Source organism: Balaenoptera physalus (assembly GCF_965194825.1).
Source record: "Balaenoptera physalus genome assembly, chromosome: 16".
NCBI lineage: Eukaryota > Metazoa > Chordata > Mammalia > Artiodactyla > Balaenopteridae > Balaenoptera > Balaenoptera physalus.
This window is the reverse complement of record NC_138898.1, coordinates 61,800,281-61,812,495: the sequence shown is the minus strand read 5'-3', so window position 1 is coordinate 61,812,495 and position 12,215 is coordinate 61,800,281. Positions and strand designations below refer to the sequence as shown.

The window sequence follows — 12,215 nt, the reverse complement described above, 5'->3', positions numbered from 1 at the left end:
GAAATGCCGGGCACTTGGATTTGTACTGAGGAAACAGGAATAAGCAGATATAGATGCAGTCCCTTCATGGAGCTTAAGGCACAGTGGGGGACACATGTTAATCAAAGGATCACACACATGAATCTAAAATTCCAACCATCACACGGCTCAGAAAGGAGAGGTGAGGGAACTATCAGAGCAGATAACAAGGAAAGCTGACCTGATCTGGGCTTCCTTGAGGAAGCGATGCTTGAAGTGAGAACCCCTGGATAAGGAGGAGTTAACTGGACCAGAGAGCATTTGGCACAAAGGGAAAAGCATGTGCAAAGGTCCTGAGGCAGGACAAGCATATGGCAAGGGTGAAGATGAGCAGAAAGGCCAGTGTAGCTGGAGTGCAGAGAGCAAGGCGGCAGCCAGGTACAGCATGAGGCTGGAGAGGTGGGCAGGAACCAAATCACAGAGGGCCATGCAGGTTCTTTTAAGTAATTTTGTCTTTTTCCAAGAGAAAAGGGAGTCCATTGAAGGGGGCTGGGGGCAGTGGGAATTTCCATGATCAAATATCAGGCCGCTGGGTTGAGAATGGACCCCAGTGACATGAAGCAGAGAAAAGAGAGGAATAGTAGGGAGGCAAAAGCGATCCTGTGGGGTCTTGCACCACCCTCTCTGGGCCTCACCTGATTTCAGCCCAGCTGGGAGGGGTGCAACATCCCATCTGCTTTCTGCCCAAGGAGAACCATGCAGCCCGGAAGTGAGGTACGGTTAATGCACCTGGGGCATCCCGCAGCCGTGGGGAGATGGGAGTGGATGGATAGACGTCCTGCCTCCCATTCCTTGGTGAATCACCTCTAAGGTGTGGACTACACAGTTCCTCTAAGAATCCCCAGCAACACTGACCTCCAAACGCCCGTAGCATTTAACCAGCTCAAAACACACACTCACTTTGTGCTCTTTTCTCCCTTCCCCATCTCACTCTCCCAGCGCCCTCTCTGCTGCTTCCTGGGATCACTCCCCAAATAACCTACCTGCACCCCGCCTGTATCCCGCACCCTGCCTGTATCCTGACCCTACCTGTATCCTGACCCTACCTGTATCCCGCACCCTACCTGTATCCCGCACCCTGCCTGTATCCTGACCCCACCTGTATCCTGACCCTACCTGTATCCTGACCCTGCCTGTATCCTGACCCTACCTGTATCCTGACCCTACCTGTATCCTGACCCTACCTGTATCCTGACCCCGCCTGTATCCTGACCCTACCTGTATCCTGACCCTACCTGTATCCTGACCCTACCTGTATCCTGACCCTACCTGTATCCTGACCCCGCCTGTATCCTGACCCTACCTGTATCCTGACCCTACCTGTATCCTGACCCCGCCTGTATCCTGACCCTACCTGTATCCTGACCCCGCCTGTATCCTGACCCTACCTGTATCCCGCACCCTACCTGTATCCTGCACCCTACCTGTATCCTGCACCCTGCCTGTATCCTGACCCTACCTGTATCCCGCACCCTACCTGTATCCTGACCCTACCTGTATCCCGCACCCTGCCTGTATCCCGCACCCTGCCTGTATCCCGCACCCTACCTGTATCCTGCACCCTACCTGTATCCTGCACCCTGCCTGTATCCTGCACCCTACCTGTATCCCGCACCCTGCCTGTATCCCGCACCCTACCTGTATCCCGCACCCTGCCTGTATCCTGCACCCTACCTGTATCCTGACCCTACCTGTATCCCGCACCCCGCCTGTATCCTGACCCTACCTGTATCCTGACCCTACCTGTATCCCGCACCCTGCCTGTATCCTGACCCTGCCTGTATCCCGCACCCTACCTGTATCCTGACCCTACCTGTATCCTGACCCTACCTGTATCCTGACCCTACCTGTATCCTGACCCTACCTGTATCCCGCACCCTACCTGTATCCCGCACCCCGCCTGTATCCCGCGCCCCGCCTGTATCCCGCGCCCCGCCTGTATCCCGCGCCCCGCCTGTATCCCGCGCCCCGCCTGTATCCCGCGCCCCGCCTGTATCCCGCGCCCCGCCTGTATCCCGCGCCCCGCCTGTATCCCGCGCCCCGCCTGTATCCCGCGCCCCGCCTGTATCCCGCGCCCCGCCTGTATCCCGCGCCCCGCCTGTATCCCGCGCCCTGCCTGTATCCCGCGCCCTGCCTGTATCCCGCGCCCTGCCTGTATCCCGCGCCCTGCCTGTATCCTGCGCCCTATCTGTATCCTGCACCCTACCTGTATCCTGCACCCTACCTGTATCCTGCACCCTACCTGTATCAGGTCTCACGTTCAGGAATATTCAAACCAAATCTGGCTGTTGTGGTGGAACAGGGGCAAACCAAGGGTGGCTTGGGGTAAAATGACAGCGGAGGTGCATTCACATTACCTATTCGCTCATTCACACGCCAACTCATCCATTCATTAGCTCACCTGATCACTCCTTCATTCATTCACTCCCTCCCTCATCCTTGCTTTCGTTCCTTCAGTGATAATGGAACCCATGGAAGGGTGAGAGGAAACTTTCCTATCCTGGTTTCTATTCTTATCACTGAGGACGAGTTCCCTTCTGTACAGGATGTGAACTAGACATCACACCTCGATTTTTATGCAGAAGGAATTCTATTTCACTCCCGAGACAATAGCAGTCTATTAAGGAGTCCATTAAGGAAGCTTTGAGAGGGTGACCTAAAAGCACAGATTTCCCCAAGAGTCACCCTCCTGTGGAGCCTCAGGGGTCTGGAGGGATGCCTTAGCCCCGCTTAGCGTGACCAACCTCAATTAAGTAATCAAGCACAGCCGTTCTATCACCAGCCTCCTTCTAGAGGGCTGGCTGTTTCTTATGAATGTGAGATTTCATTTCCACCTTGAAAGGCTATTGTTCACCTCGTCTCAACTCGGAAATGTCTCGAAAATCTGAAAAGACATCTTGGAGGGATCAGAAAACCATTGTTTTTCTCAGTTCACAGAACTGAGAGAAGTCGCTCAATTAATCTATTCACTGTGTCCACCCTCACTAACTTCTCCCATCCCCTCCACTTCCAGATGTTGTAAGAGCTACATGTATTGAGCACCTACTACGTGCTAAATGTTTTATGTTAATTAATTTGTTGAATCTGCAAAACAGTCTCATGTGGTACGTGCTGTTATTGTCACTCCATCTTTGGAATGAGAAAACTGAGACCCAGAGAAGTTGTATGTCATCGGGCCGTCACAGCAGGAAGCTGGCATTTGAACTTGGAGCTTAAGGTCTTAACCATTTCCTTTTATAACCACCCTTCTTTTCTCATTCAACCTTCAGGGCCGTAAAGGTTGGTTTACACCAGAGCTGAAAACAGTGGATGAGGTTCCGTGCTGGGGGCCGACGAGCCCAGATTTAGGAACCAGTCCCACTTGAGTTTATTATATGATTACCGGTGAGTCACCACTTCTAATCTTCTGCACCCCAGCGGGTTCTCCAGGACGTGACCCCTACTGACCTGTCCATCCTCATCCCCTACTTCTCTTTCCCTTCCTCTTACATTTCAGAATCACCTCACTGCCTCCAGTTCCCGGTGCCCACTTAACTTCTTGTGCTGTGACACGTTTGTCCAAGCAGTTCCTGTTGCCTGCAATGCTTCTCCTACCTTCCTTCATCTAAACTCATTCTTCAAGTCTCTACTTAGATGTCACTGTTAAGAACTATCAAGAATCATAAGGAGGGCTGATTTTACAACAGATTTGGAAGTGTATGTAGTGGTAGAAAATAGGTGAATATTTTATCTCCACAAAGCAGAAAACCTTTGTTGGGACATATATTTGTTTGGATTATCTATTGCAACCTAACCAACCACTCCAAAATCTAGTGGCTTAAAACAACGATTATTTATTTTACTCACAAATATGTAATGTAGGTAGGGCTCATCTCTATTCCGTGCAGCACCCACTGGGGTAGCTAGTTTAAGGGCTGGGCATTTACTCCCAGGACTGGCAAGTTGGGGCTGGGGGGATGCAGAGGAATTTTTAAGGTGTTCATTTTGATAGTGGGGGAGGGGGATACATGACCCTATGCATCTGTAAAACTGAGAGAACCTCACCAAGAGTGAACTTTATTGGGGCTTCCCTGGTGGCGCAGTGGTTAAGAATCGGCCTGCCAATACAGGGCACACGGGTTCGAGCCCTGGTCTGGGAAGATCCCACATGCCACGGAGCAACTAAGCCTGTGTGCCACAACTACTGAGCCTGCGCTCTAAAGCCCGCAAGCCACAACTACTGAAGCCTGCAAGCCACAACTACTGAGGCCCGAGCGCCTAGAGCCCGTGCTCCACAACAAGAGAAGCCACCGCAATGAGAAGCCTGTGCACCGCAACGAAGAGTAGCCCCCGCTCGCCACAACTAGAGAAAGCCCGTGCACAGCAACGAAGACCCAACACAGCCAAAGACACAAACAAAACAAAACAAACAAACAAAAGACCTTCCTTCTGCCCTTTTTGTTTTGTGGGTTGCCATAGTGATGGGAAGGGCAGAATGGAGAGGAGACTAGAAACATTATCATAATCTTGGAGCTTATAAAATCAATGCCAAAGTTCACACACACACCTGCCTAAGGCAGGTAGAACTGGGTAATTTCAGGGACCCAGGATATGAGATTAAAAAAAAAAAATCAATTAAATCTTTTAAGATTCTGCTGGCTGAAAGGTTTCTTGTGGGACCCCAAAGAGACAGCTACTGGACAGCAGGTCACCTTTTCTGGGAGGTCTCCCCTGATCCTCCAGGGGAGGCTATGTTCCGCCTGTCCCCAGCCACAAATGGCCTTCACTGGCAAATGTATCCAGCTAGAATCTAATACCATTGTTTCCTTTTCCATTATCTTTATTTTGTCCTCGTTGTTACATGCAAGCTTTTTATTCTTCAGCTGTGTTAACCTAAAACTAATGAAAGAGCAGTTATTTCACCAGCAAAATGGGTTTTCTTCGGAAACAGCAAAGAATTACAATTCAGGACACACAATCTATAGCAAACCATAGACATGCCCAGAGAAAAAAGTAAGACAGTCTACTTTTATAGGGAAAAGTGGGGAGTTGGGAGGGGCTGTTCTAAATGAAATTCATTGGAGTAAAGTAGGAGTTCAGGATGACCATGGCTTCTCATTGGCTGGGCTGTTGCTGAGTAAGGAGAAATTCTTCCTTCAGGATAGTAAACTGGTTGGGAGAGCAAGGTAGTTTCTTCCTGTGGGGTGTGCAAATGATGGTCAGTGCATCCAAATGAGGGTGAGAGGTAATGCGTGACAGCTACCTCTACAGGCCATTCCTGACTCTAATTTTTTTTTTTCTTTTTTGGCCGTGCCTCGTGGCATGTGGGATCTTAGTTCCCCAACCACGGATGAACCCATGTCCCCTGCAGTGGAAGCACAGAGTCCTAACCACTGGACTGCCAGGCAAGTCCCTCCTGACTCTAATTTTAGTTGAGGTTTCCTTTATTAATTTTCAACTGGCAATTCCTTTTTTATTATTATTATTATTATTTATTTTGGCTGCGCCGGGTCTTAGTTGCAGCACGCAGGATCTTAGTTGTGGCATGCAGGCTTCTTAGTTGTGGCATGCAGACTCTTAGTGTGGTATGCGGACACTTAGCTGTGGCATGCGGACTCTTAGTTGCGGCACGCAGACTCTTAGTTGCAGCACGCGGACTCTTAGTTGTGGCATGCATGCGGGATCTAGTTCCCCCACCAGGGATCGAATCCCGGGCCCCCCTGCATTGGGAGCACAGAGTTTTACCCACTGGACCGCGAGGGAAATCCCGGCAATTCCTTTTTTAACTTTTTCATATTTATCTAATGGTCAAAAGGCTTCCAAATATGTGTTTTAATTGTTTGCCCCCTTTTTTATGGGTATTTTGTCACACACACACAAAGACAGAAACTCACATAGAAAAGCCAAGGGGTAAAAAGTAAAGTGTCAAATGTTTCTAAACCACTGTATTTATTTTTACACTTAATGTTTATTTATTGTTTGTGATATTGGGTTTCCACTTACAATAGTGTTATAAAGTTTCCTGTTTAAAATTGAATTAATGTGTTCCTTTAATTGATATATATTAGATAGGTTATAAAGTTTCTTGTATAAATTAAATTAAGATATTAATTTCATTTTTTAAAAGAGTCGGATTCATATTCAGGAAATCATAGAATATGGATATGGATATGGCAAAAACTACACAGGTAGTGAATGACTACCTGTGAATGACTCAATTTTAGGCAAGACTGGGAAGGTTGATTCTTTTTTTAGTATTTGGCTTCTTGAATTTTAACTTTTGGAAACAAGAGCCACATTCCCCTCCCAGGACAGGAGGACCCAAAGGCAGCTTGGCTGGCGTGGAGCTGGAAGGGGCGCCGGGTGACCAGAGCTGCAGAGGACAGTGGAATGCATTGCCACAAGACTCCCAAGTAAGTTTCTAGCACCTTGGAGCCAGCAGCCAGCTTGTCAAGGCCCCTCCTCTTGGCTAATAAGCCGGGAACAGACGGAGAGCTATTGTATAGATCAAGATGGGATATTTTAAAGGAGGCCGTTTAATGAGCAGTGGTTTGAATTGAGACCAATTTTAATGTCTTTTTTGTTTTCCACCAACCATCATAGAAATTGCCACAAATGATGTGTTAATTCTGTTCCCTAGTGGGTCTCTGATATGGCGAAGGATGAATTTTAAATTGTTTGATCAGAATTAGCATCATTAGTCACTGCAAATAGCCTTTTAATTTCCACAGAGCTGCCAAGGGGAGCAAAAATAGAATTGGCGAGGAAGGTTCCAGCAGGCAGATGTGTTGGTGGTGGATGAGGCCACGTGAATTTGTTGCTGGGGGGTCCTGCAGGGCATCTCCAGGTGCCCCGGCTGGGTCTGAGCCCCAGCTTTTGACTTCCTGTGGGTGGGAAGGGGGTGCCCTCCCAGCAGCTCCGGAATCTGACTGTGATGCCCTCCTTCCTCCTCGGAGCTGCAGTGATCCAACCACTCCTGCCCGAAGACCACACCCCCTCCTCCCAGCTCTGGCTGCATCTTCTCAGGTCCCCAAGGGCACCTGCCACCTGCTCCTAACAGGAATGCTCCATTCCCACCCGGTGCCACCAGAGAGACCTTTTAATTCCTAAAACAGACAAAACACTCCTCTGCTTAAAAGTCTCCAAATGGTTCTCCTTGCGCTCAGACTAAAAACTAAGTTCCAAAAAAAATTTGTTTTAATTTAAACACTTTTTTAAAATAAGATAAAATAAATAAACAAAAACTAAGTTCCTCGTCTTGGCCCACAAGGCACTCTCCTCCTCGCTCTCTCCACTCCCCCGCTCTCTGGCCTCCCTGCCCCTTCTAGAACACTCCAAGTCATTCCTGCTAGAAAGATTTTTCGCTGTAGTATACACCCCCTACCTCACGTTTCCCCAGGCTGGCACTCAGCTCGACAGCCACCCCCTCAGGGAGTCCCCAGCACCCCACCTAGAACAGGGACCCCCTCACTCCACCTGCCTCGGTGCCCCCTCATTTCCTACCTAGAATTCATCATCATATCTAAGCGTTTCTGTGGTTGGTTTGCATGATGGCATAGCTGCTGTTTTGTTGTACTTTTTCTGTTTGCCCATCTCCTCCCACTAGATTATAAACTCTACCAGGGGAGTTACAGTACTAAGCCTGGTGCCTAGAACAGCATCAGGCACCAGAGAAATCCTCAGTAAATAACCGTGAAAGGAACCAGTGAATGAATGAATGAATGAATGAATGGACAGCCCCATTCTTCCAAGCAACTTGCTTCTTGGTCTGGGTTGCTGTAGCTCCTTCCTCCAGAGCTGGGTTCTGCATCAGTTTTGCCTCCAGCCTCGCTGGTCCACTGCGGATTCAGCCTCCACCCTGGCCTCAAGTGTCACTCTTCTTACGTGCAAATCTCGCCTGTCGCTTCCTTCTTCTTCTTCTTTTTTTTTTTTAATATTTATTTATTTATTTGGCTTAGTTGCGGCACGCGGGATCTTCATTGCCGCATGCGGGATATTTTTGTTGCAGCATGTGGGATCTAGTTCCCTAACCAGGGATCTAACCCGGGGCCCCTGCATTGGGAGAGCAGAGCCTTAGCCACTGGACCACCAGGGAAGTCCCTGTGCTTCCATCTTACTACCACTCAGTGCTCACCACTGCCTTTAGGGTTAGAACAAGCCCTTGAGCACAACAGGGTTTGGATCTTGTTTATAACTTAGCATCTGTGAACCTGGCTGAACTTCTTAACCTCTGTGTGCCTCTGTTTATTCTTCTGTAAAATGGGGGTAATAGTGACACCTACATTGTGAGGCTGTTGAGAGGATAAAGGGGTTTAGATCAGTGTCTGACACAGTAACCACAGCCAATGTCAGCTCTAAGAATGATTATTATGTTATCATTATCATTATCATTGTGATTATCTGAGCCACACAGAACAAAGCCCAGCTCCAGCTCAAAGCTGCCATGTAATCCCAGGGCCAAGGGCGAGGTCATGGTCTTTGATTTTGATGATGCGGGTTAGTGGTTCTCCACCAGAGGCAATGTCCCCCTCCCCAACCCCAGGGACAATTGCCAATGTCTGAAGACATTTTTGGTTGTCACAACTGTGGGGGGCTGTGCTCCTGGCATGAAAGCTAGGATGCTGCTACACTTCCCGCAGTGCCCAGGACACCCTCCCAACAGAGGATGATCCAGCCCCAAGTGTCATACACCAAAGCCGTGATGTAGGGACTTCCCTGGTGGCGCAGTGGTTGAGAATCCGCCTGCCAATGCAGGGGACACGGGTTCGAGCCCTGGTCCGGGAAGATCCCACATGCCGCGGAGCAACTAAGCCCGTGCGCCACAACTACTGAGCCTGCGCTCTAGAGCCCGCGAGCCACAACTACTGAAGCCCGCGTGCCCAGGGCCCGTGCTCCGCAACAAGAGAAGCCACAGCAATGAGAAACCTGCGCACCGCAACAAAGAGTAGGCCCCGCTCACTGCAACTAGAGAAAGCCCACGCGCAGCAATGAAGACCCAACAGCCAAAAAATAAATTAATTAATTTAAAAAAAAAAAGAGGGAGATGGGTAACAAAGTTCAACTTTGTATGAACTTTGTATGAAGCAAAGTTCATACAAAGGCTAGAAGACAAGAAAGAGTCTAGGACATTCTCAGATCTAGATATACTTTCATGTTGCTGAAAGTAGGTAAATGAGAATGAAGCGTGCGGACACGAGGGTGGGCAGCAAACAGGTGGCCATGTCCAAAGAAGCCCAGGTGTCACGATTTTGGATTTCTCTAGAGCTTTTCACAAAGTCCAGAAGGCAAGCTCCCGACCTCTGAGAGCCACCAACCAGAAAGGGCCCATCGAGTCTCCATCCACCAAAGCCACGAGGAAATAATGACAAGATTTAGGGCCAGTGGCATGGAGAGAAAAATGCTGGAGCCGAGGACAGTGGACGGATGGGGGAGGGGAGCCAGGGGAAACAAGTGACCCTCTCTCTTTGGGTTTATCCAACGAAGGTGCCTGTCGTGACACAGAGGAAGAGGAGGATGGGAGAGAAGATGACCCGTGCAGGAAGGTGGACGAGCTCCTGGGAAAGCTAATGAGCGTCTGTTCTTATCCCATTAAACTGGGGCCTTTTACATGGAGCGTAAAAACCCAACCAGCAACTCCCGGATGGTAACTTTGCTCAGCCTGGTTCATCATAACTGACGCAGCAGAGCAGCCTTTCAAATTAACAAGCCATGTCTCTATCCCACTGTAGGTTTATTTAACTGCTCAACACACCCACCAGATGCCTTCTGGGAAGGATGAAAACTTTAAGAAGGTGGGAAAGGGGGTGGGGGGATGTTCATAAAGGGTGTCAAATGAACAGGTGCAGGCTTGTTAGTCACGGGGAATGCGTAAATCTTTGAAATTAATTTCACTGATGGTTCATTTTTCATTAATGTTTTCCTGGCCATAAAAAAGGAACACTCTATTCTCCTGCACCCCAGGGGACAAAGACATGTTCTTGGAGAGAGGAACAGACTCAAACACTACACATAGGTTCTCAGAGACGGAGCCGCGGCGTGTCAGGGAGAAGCAGGATCCACTGGGAAGGGAAGCTGCTGGAGGAAGACCCTGGACCATGAGCTGGAGATACAGATGCGTCTCCTTCACACCACCTGCTGGTTGAGGGGACATGAGCATGTCACTGGCACGTCTGATCCTCAAGTCTTCCCAAAGAAGGGAAAGAAGTCATGCATCACAAGACTGTTATAAACAGGAAACAAACCAAAGATGAGGGGGCAGTGCTTAGTCAACTGAGCACTGAGCTCGTATGTATTCGTTAAGCTTTGGGGTTTTTGCATGTTTGATTCTGGCAGATAATAAAAATTAACTCTGGCTAAAATTAGAGTAATTTTTCAAAAAGAAAGAAAGAAAATGTAATTGGAAGGATCCAAGGACAGCCAAGGAACTGGGGCAACCTAAGTTCATTTATTCTTTCTTCCTTTCATTTGTTCATCTTTCACTGTCCAATAGGTACTTTATGAGGTCCTGCCATGTGCCAGGTAGAATTTTAGGTGATGTGAACAAGATTAATATAATTTCTGCCCACTCTGAACACACAGTCTGGTGAAGATTTTAGAGAGGTAAACATCTTTCTTAGTAATTGTGGTAGCGGGGTCAAACATACGTGATGTGGGATTCCCTGGTGGCGCAGCGGTTGAGAATCTGCCTGCCAATGCAGGGGACACGGGTTCGAGCCCTGGTCTGGGAAGATCCCACATGCCGCGGAGCCACTAAGCCCGTGAGCCACAACTACTGAGCCTGCGCGTCTGGAGCTTGTGCTCCGCAACAAGAGAGGCTGCGATGGTGAGAGGCCCGCGCACTGCGATGAAGAGCGGCCCCCGCTTGCGGCAACTAGAGAAAGCCCTCGCACAAAAACGAAGACCCAACACAGCCAAAAATAAATATAAATTAAAAAAAAAAATTGCTTCTCATTAATATAGAGTTAATTTCAAAGTTATAAAAAAAAAAAAACAAAAACAAAAAAAATACGTGATGAGCACATAGAAAAAAACTTGGTATCTGTCAGCTATTGATGTGTAACAAACCATCCCAAGAGGCACACAATACTAAGTGATCATTCGCATACTCCACTGGGGCAGCTCTGCTTCAAAGTGCAGGGCTGCAAGGACTCCAGGGCCTGAGGTGACTCTGCTCCTTGTCCCTCCTTTCTCAAGGACCAGCAGTGACCCAGGGAATGTTTCTCATGGCTGTTGCAGAAGTGCAAGAGAGCAAGCCCACTTCAAGCCTTCATTTGGGCCATGTTGGCTATCATGCCGCTGGCCAATGCAAAACCTAAGGCCAAGTCCAACATCGATGGGATGGAACAGTCTGTTCCTAAAGTTTCAGATTCCAAGGCCCCACCCCAGATCGACAGAGGCCACCTCTCTTGGGTGGGGCTCTGGAGTCTGCACATCAACAAAAGCCCTGTGAATCCTTACAACACGCGAGTTCTCAGCACAGCCTTGTCTGTTCTTCCGTTCTCCACCTCTTCTTTCTCCTCTGAGCTCCTCTGGCAGGATTTCCTGCATGTCTACCGTCCTTCAAAAATAATAATAATAAATAGACAATCTCTGAAACAATATTCTCGGAGCAAGGACTTCTCCCGTCCACCCCTAAACGTGTCCAAGTTTGGCCCATTTCTGAACAGCCCTAGACATCTCTTCTAATTGTGGGCACACATGCAACTTAGAAGAACCAGTTCTGTTATCTGCAAGTACCACAGTGCAGGATAGAAGCCAGGATAGTTAAATAGACACCCTCTCACATCCAGGTGACCCCAAATACAGGCACCATTTCTTCTCCATTAGGAAAATCTGGGAAGAATGAAAACGAGGAAGGAAAATGGAGTGGTTTAACCTTAAAGTTCAAGGTCACATTGCATTTTCACAATTCCAGGCATAAGTTTCAACAGTCGGTCATTTTTAGGGGGCTGATCCTACAGGTAAAATGGAATCAAACCTAAATTTCTTGACTCTGAATTATAATTATGTAAACATTTGGCCCATCTTCCATTATAATCACCTGTGATTGATACAGGAAAACCTCACTGGTTCCAAAATTGCCATGGTAGAAAGGAAAGACTTGTATCTATCAGAGAAGTGTTAAATTATAAAACACATGAAAGGGCTTCCCTGGTGGCGCAGTGGTTAAGAATCTGCCTGCCAATGCAGGGGACACGGGTTCGAGCCCTGGTCCGGGA

General features: G+C 48.5%; 1 protein-coding gene and 2 long non-coding RNA genes across 3 annotated transcripts in view; 1 reads left to right on the top strand and 2 right to left on the bottom strand.

The window, feature by feature from the left end:
• Positions 1-10,640, bottom strand: part of LOC309646327 — a 17,692-nt gene extending 7,052 nt beyond the window's left edge. The window contains exons 1-2 of the long non-coding RNA XR_014255292.1: positions 2,243-10,640; positions 1-1,012 (exon numbers count right to left, since the gene is read on the bottom strand). The exon at positions 1-1,012 is cut by the window's left edge and continues 7,052 nt beyond it. This is a non-coding gene — a long non-coding RNA (uncharacterized lncRNA). The remainder of the gene's footprint in view (positions 1,013-2,242) is intronic.
• Positions 1-12,215, top strand: part of CARHSP1 (calcium regulated heat stable protein 1) — a 268,272-nt gene that overhangs the window by 11,389 nt on the left and 244,668 nt on the right. The window lies entirely within an intron of this gene.
• LOC309646323 overlaps positions 1-12,215 on the bottom strand; it is a 102,643-nt gene that overhangs the window by 58,906 nt on the left and 31,522 nt on the right. The window lies entirely within an intron of this gene.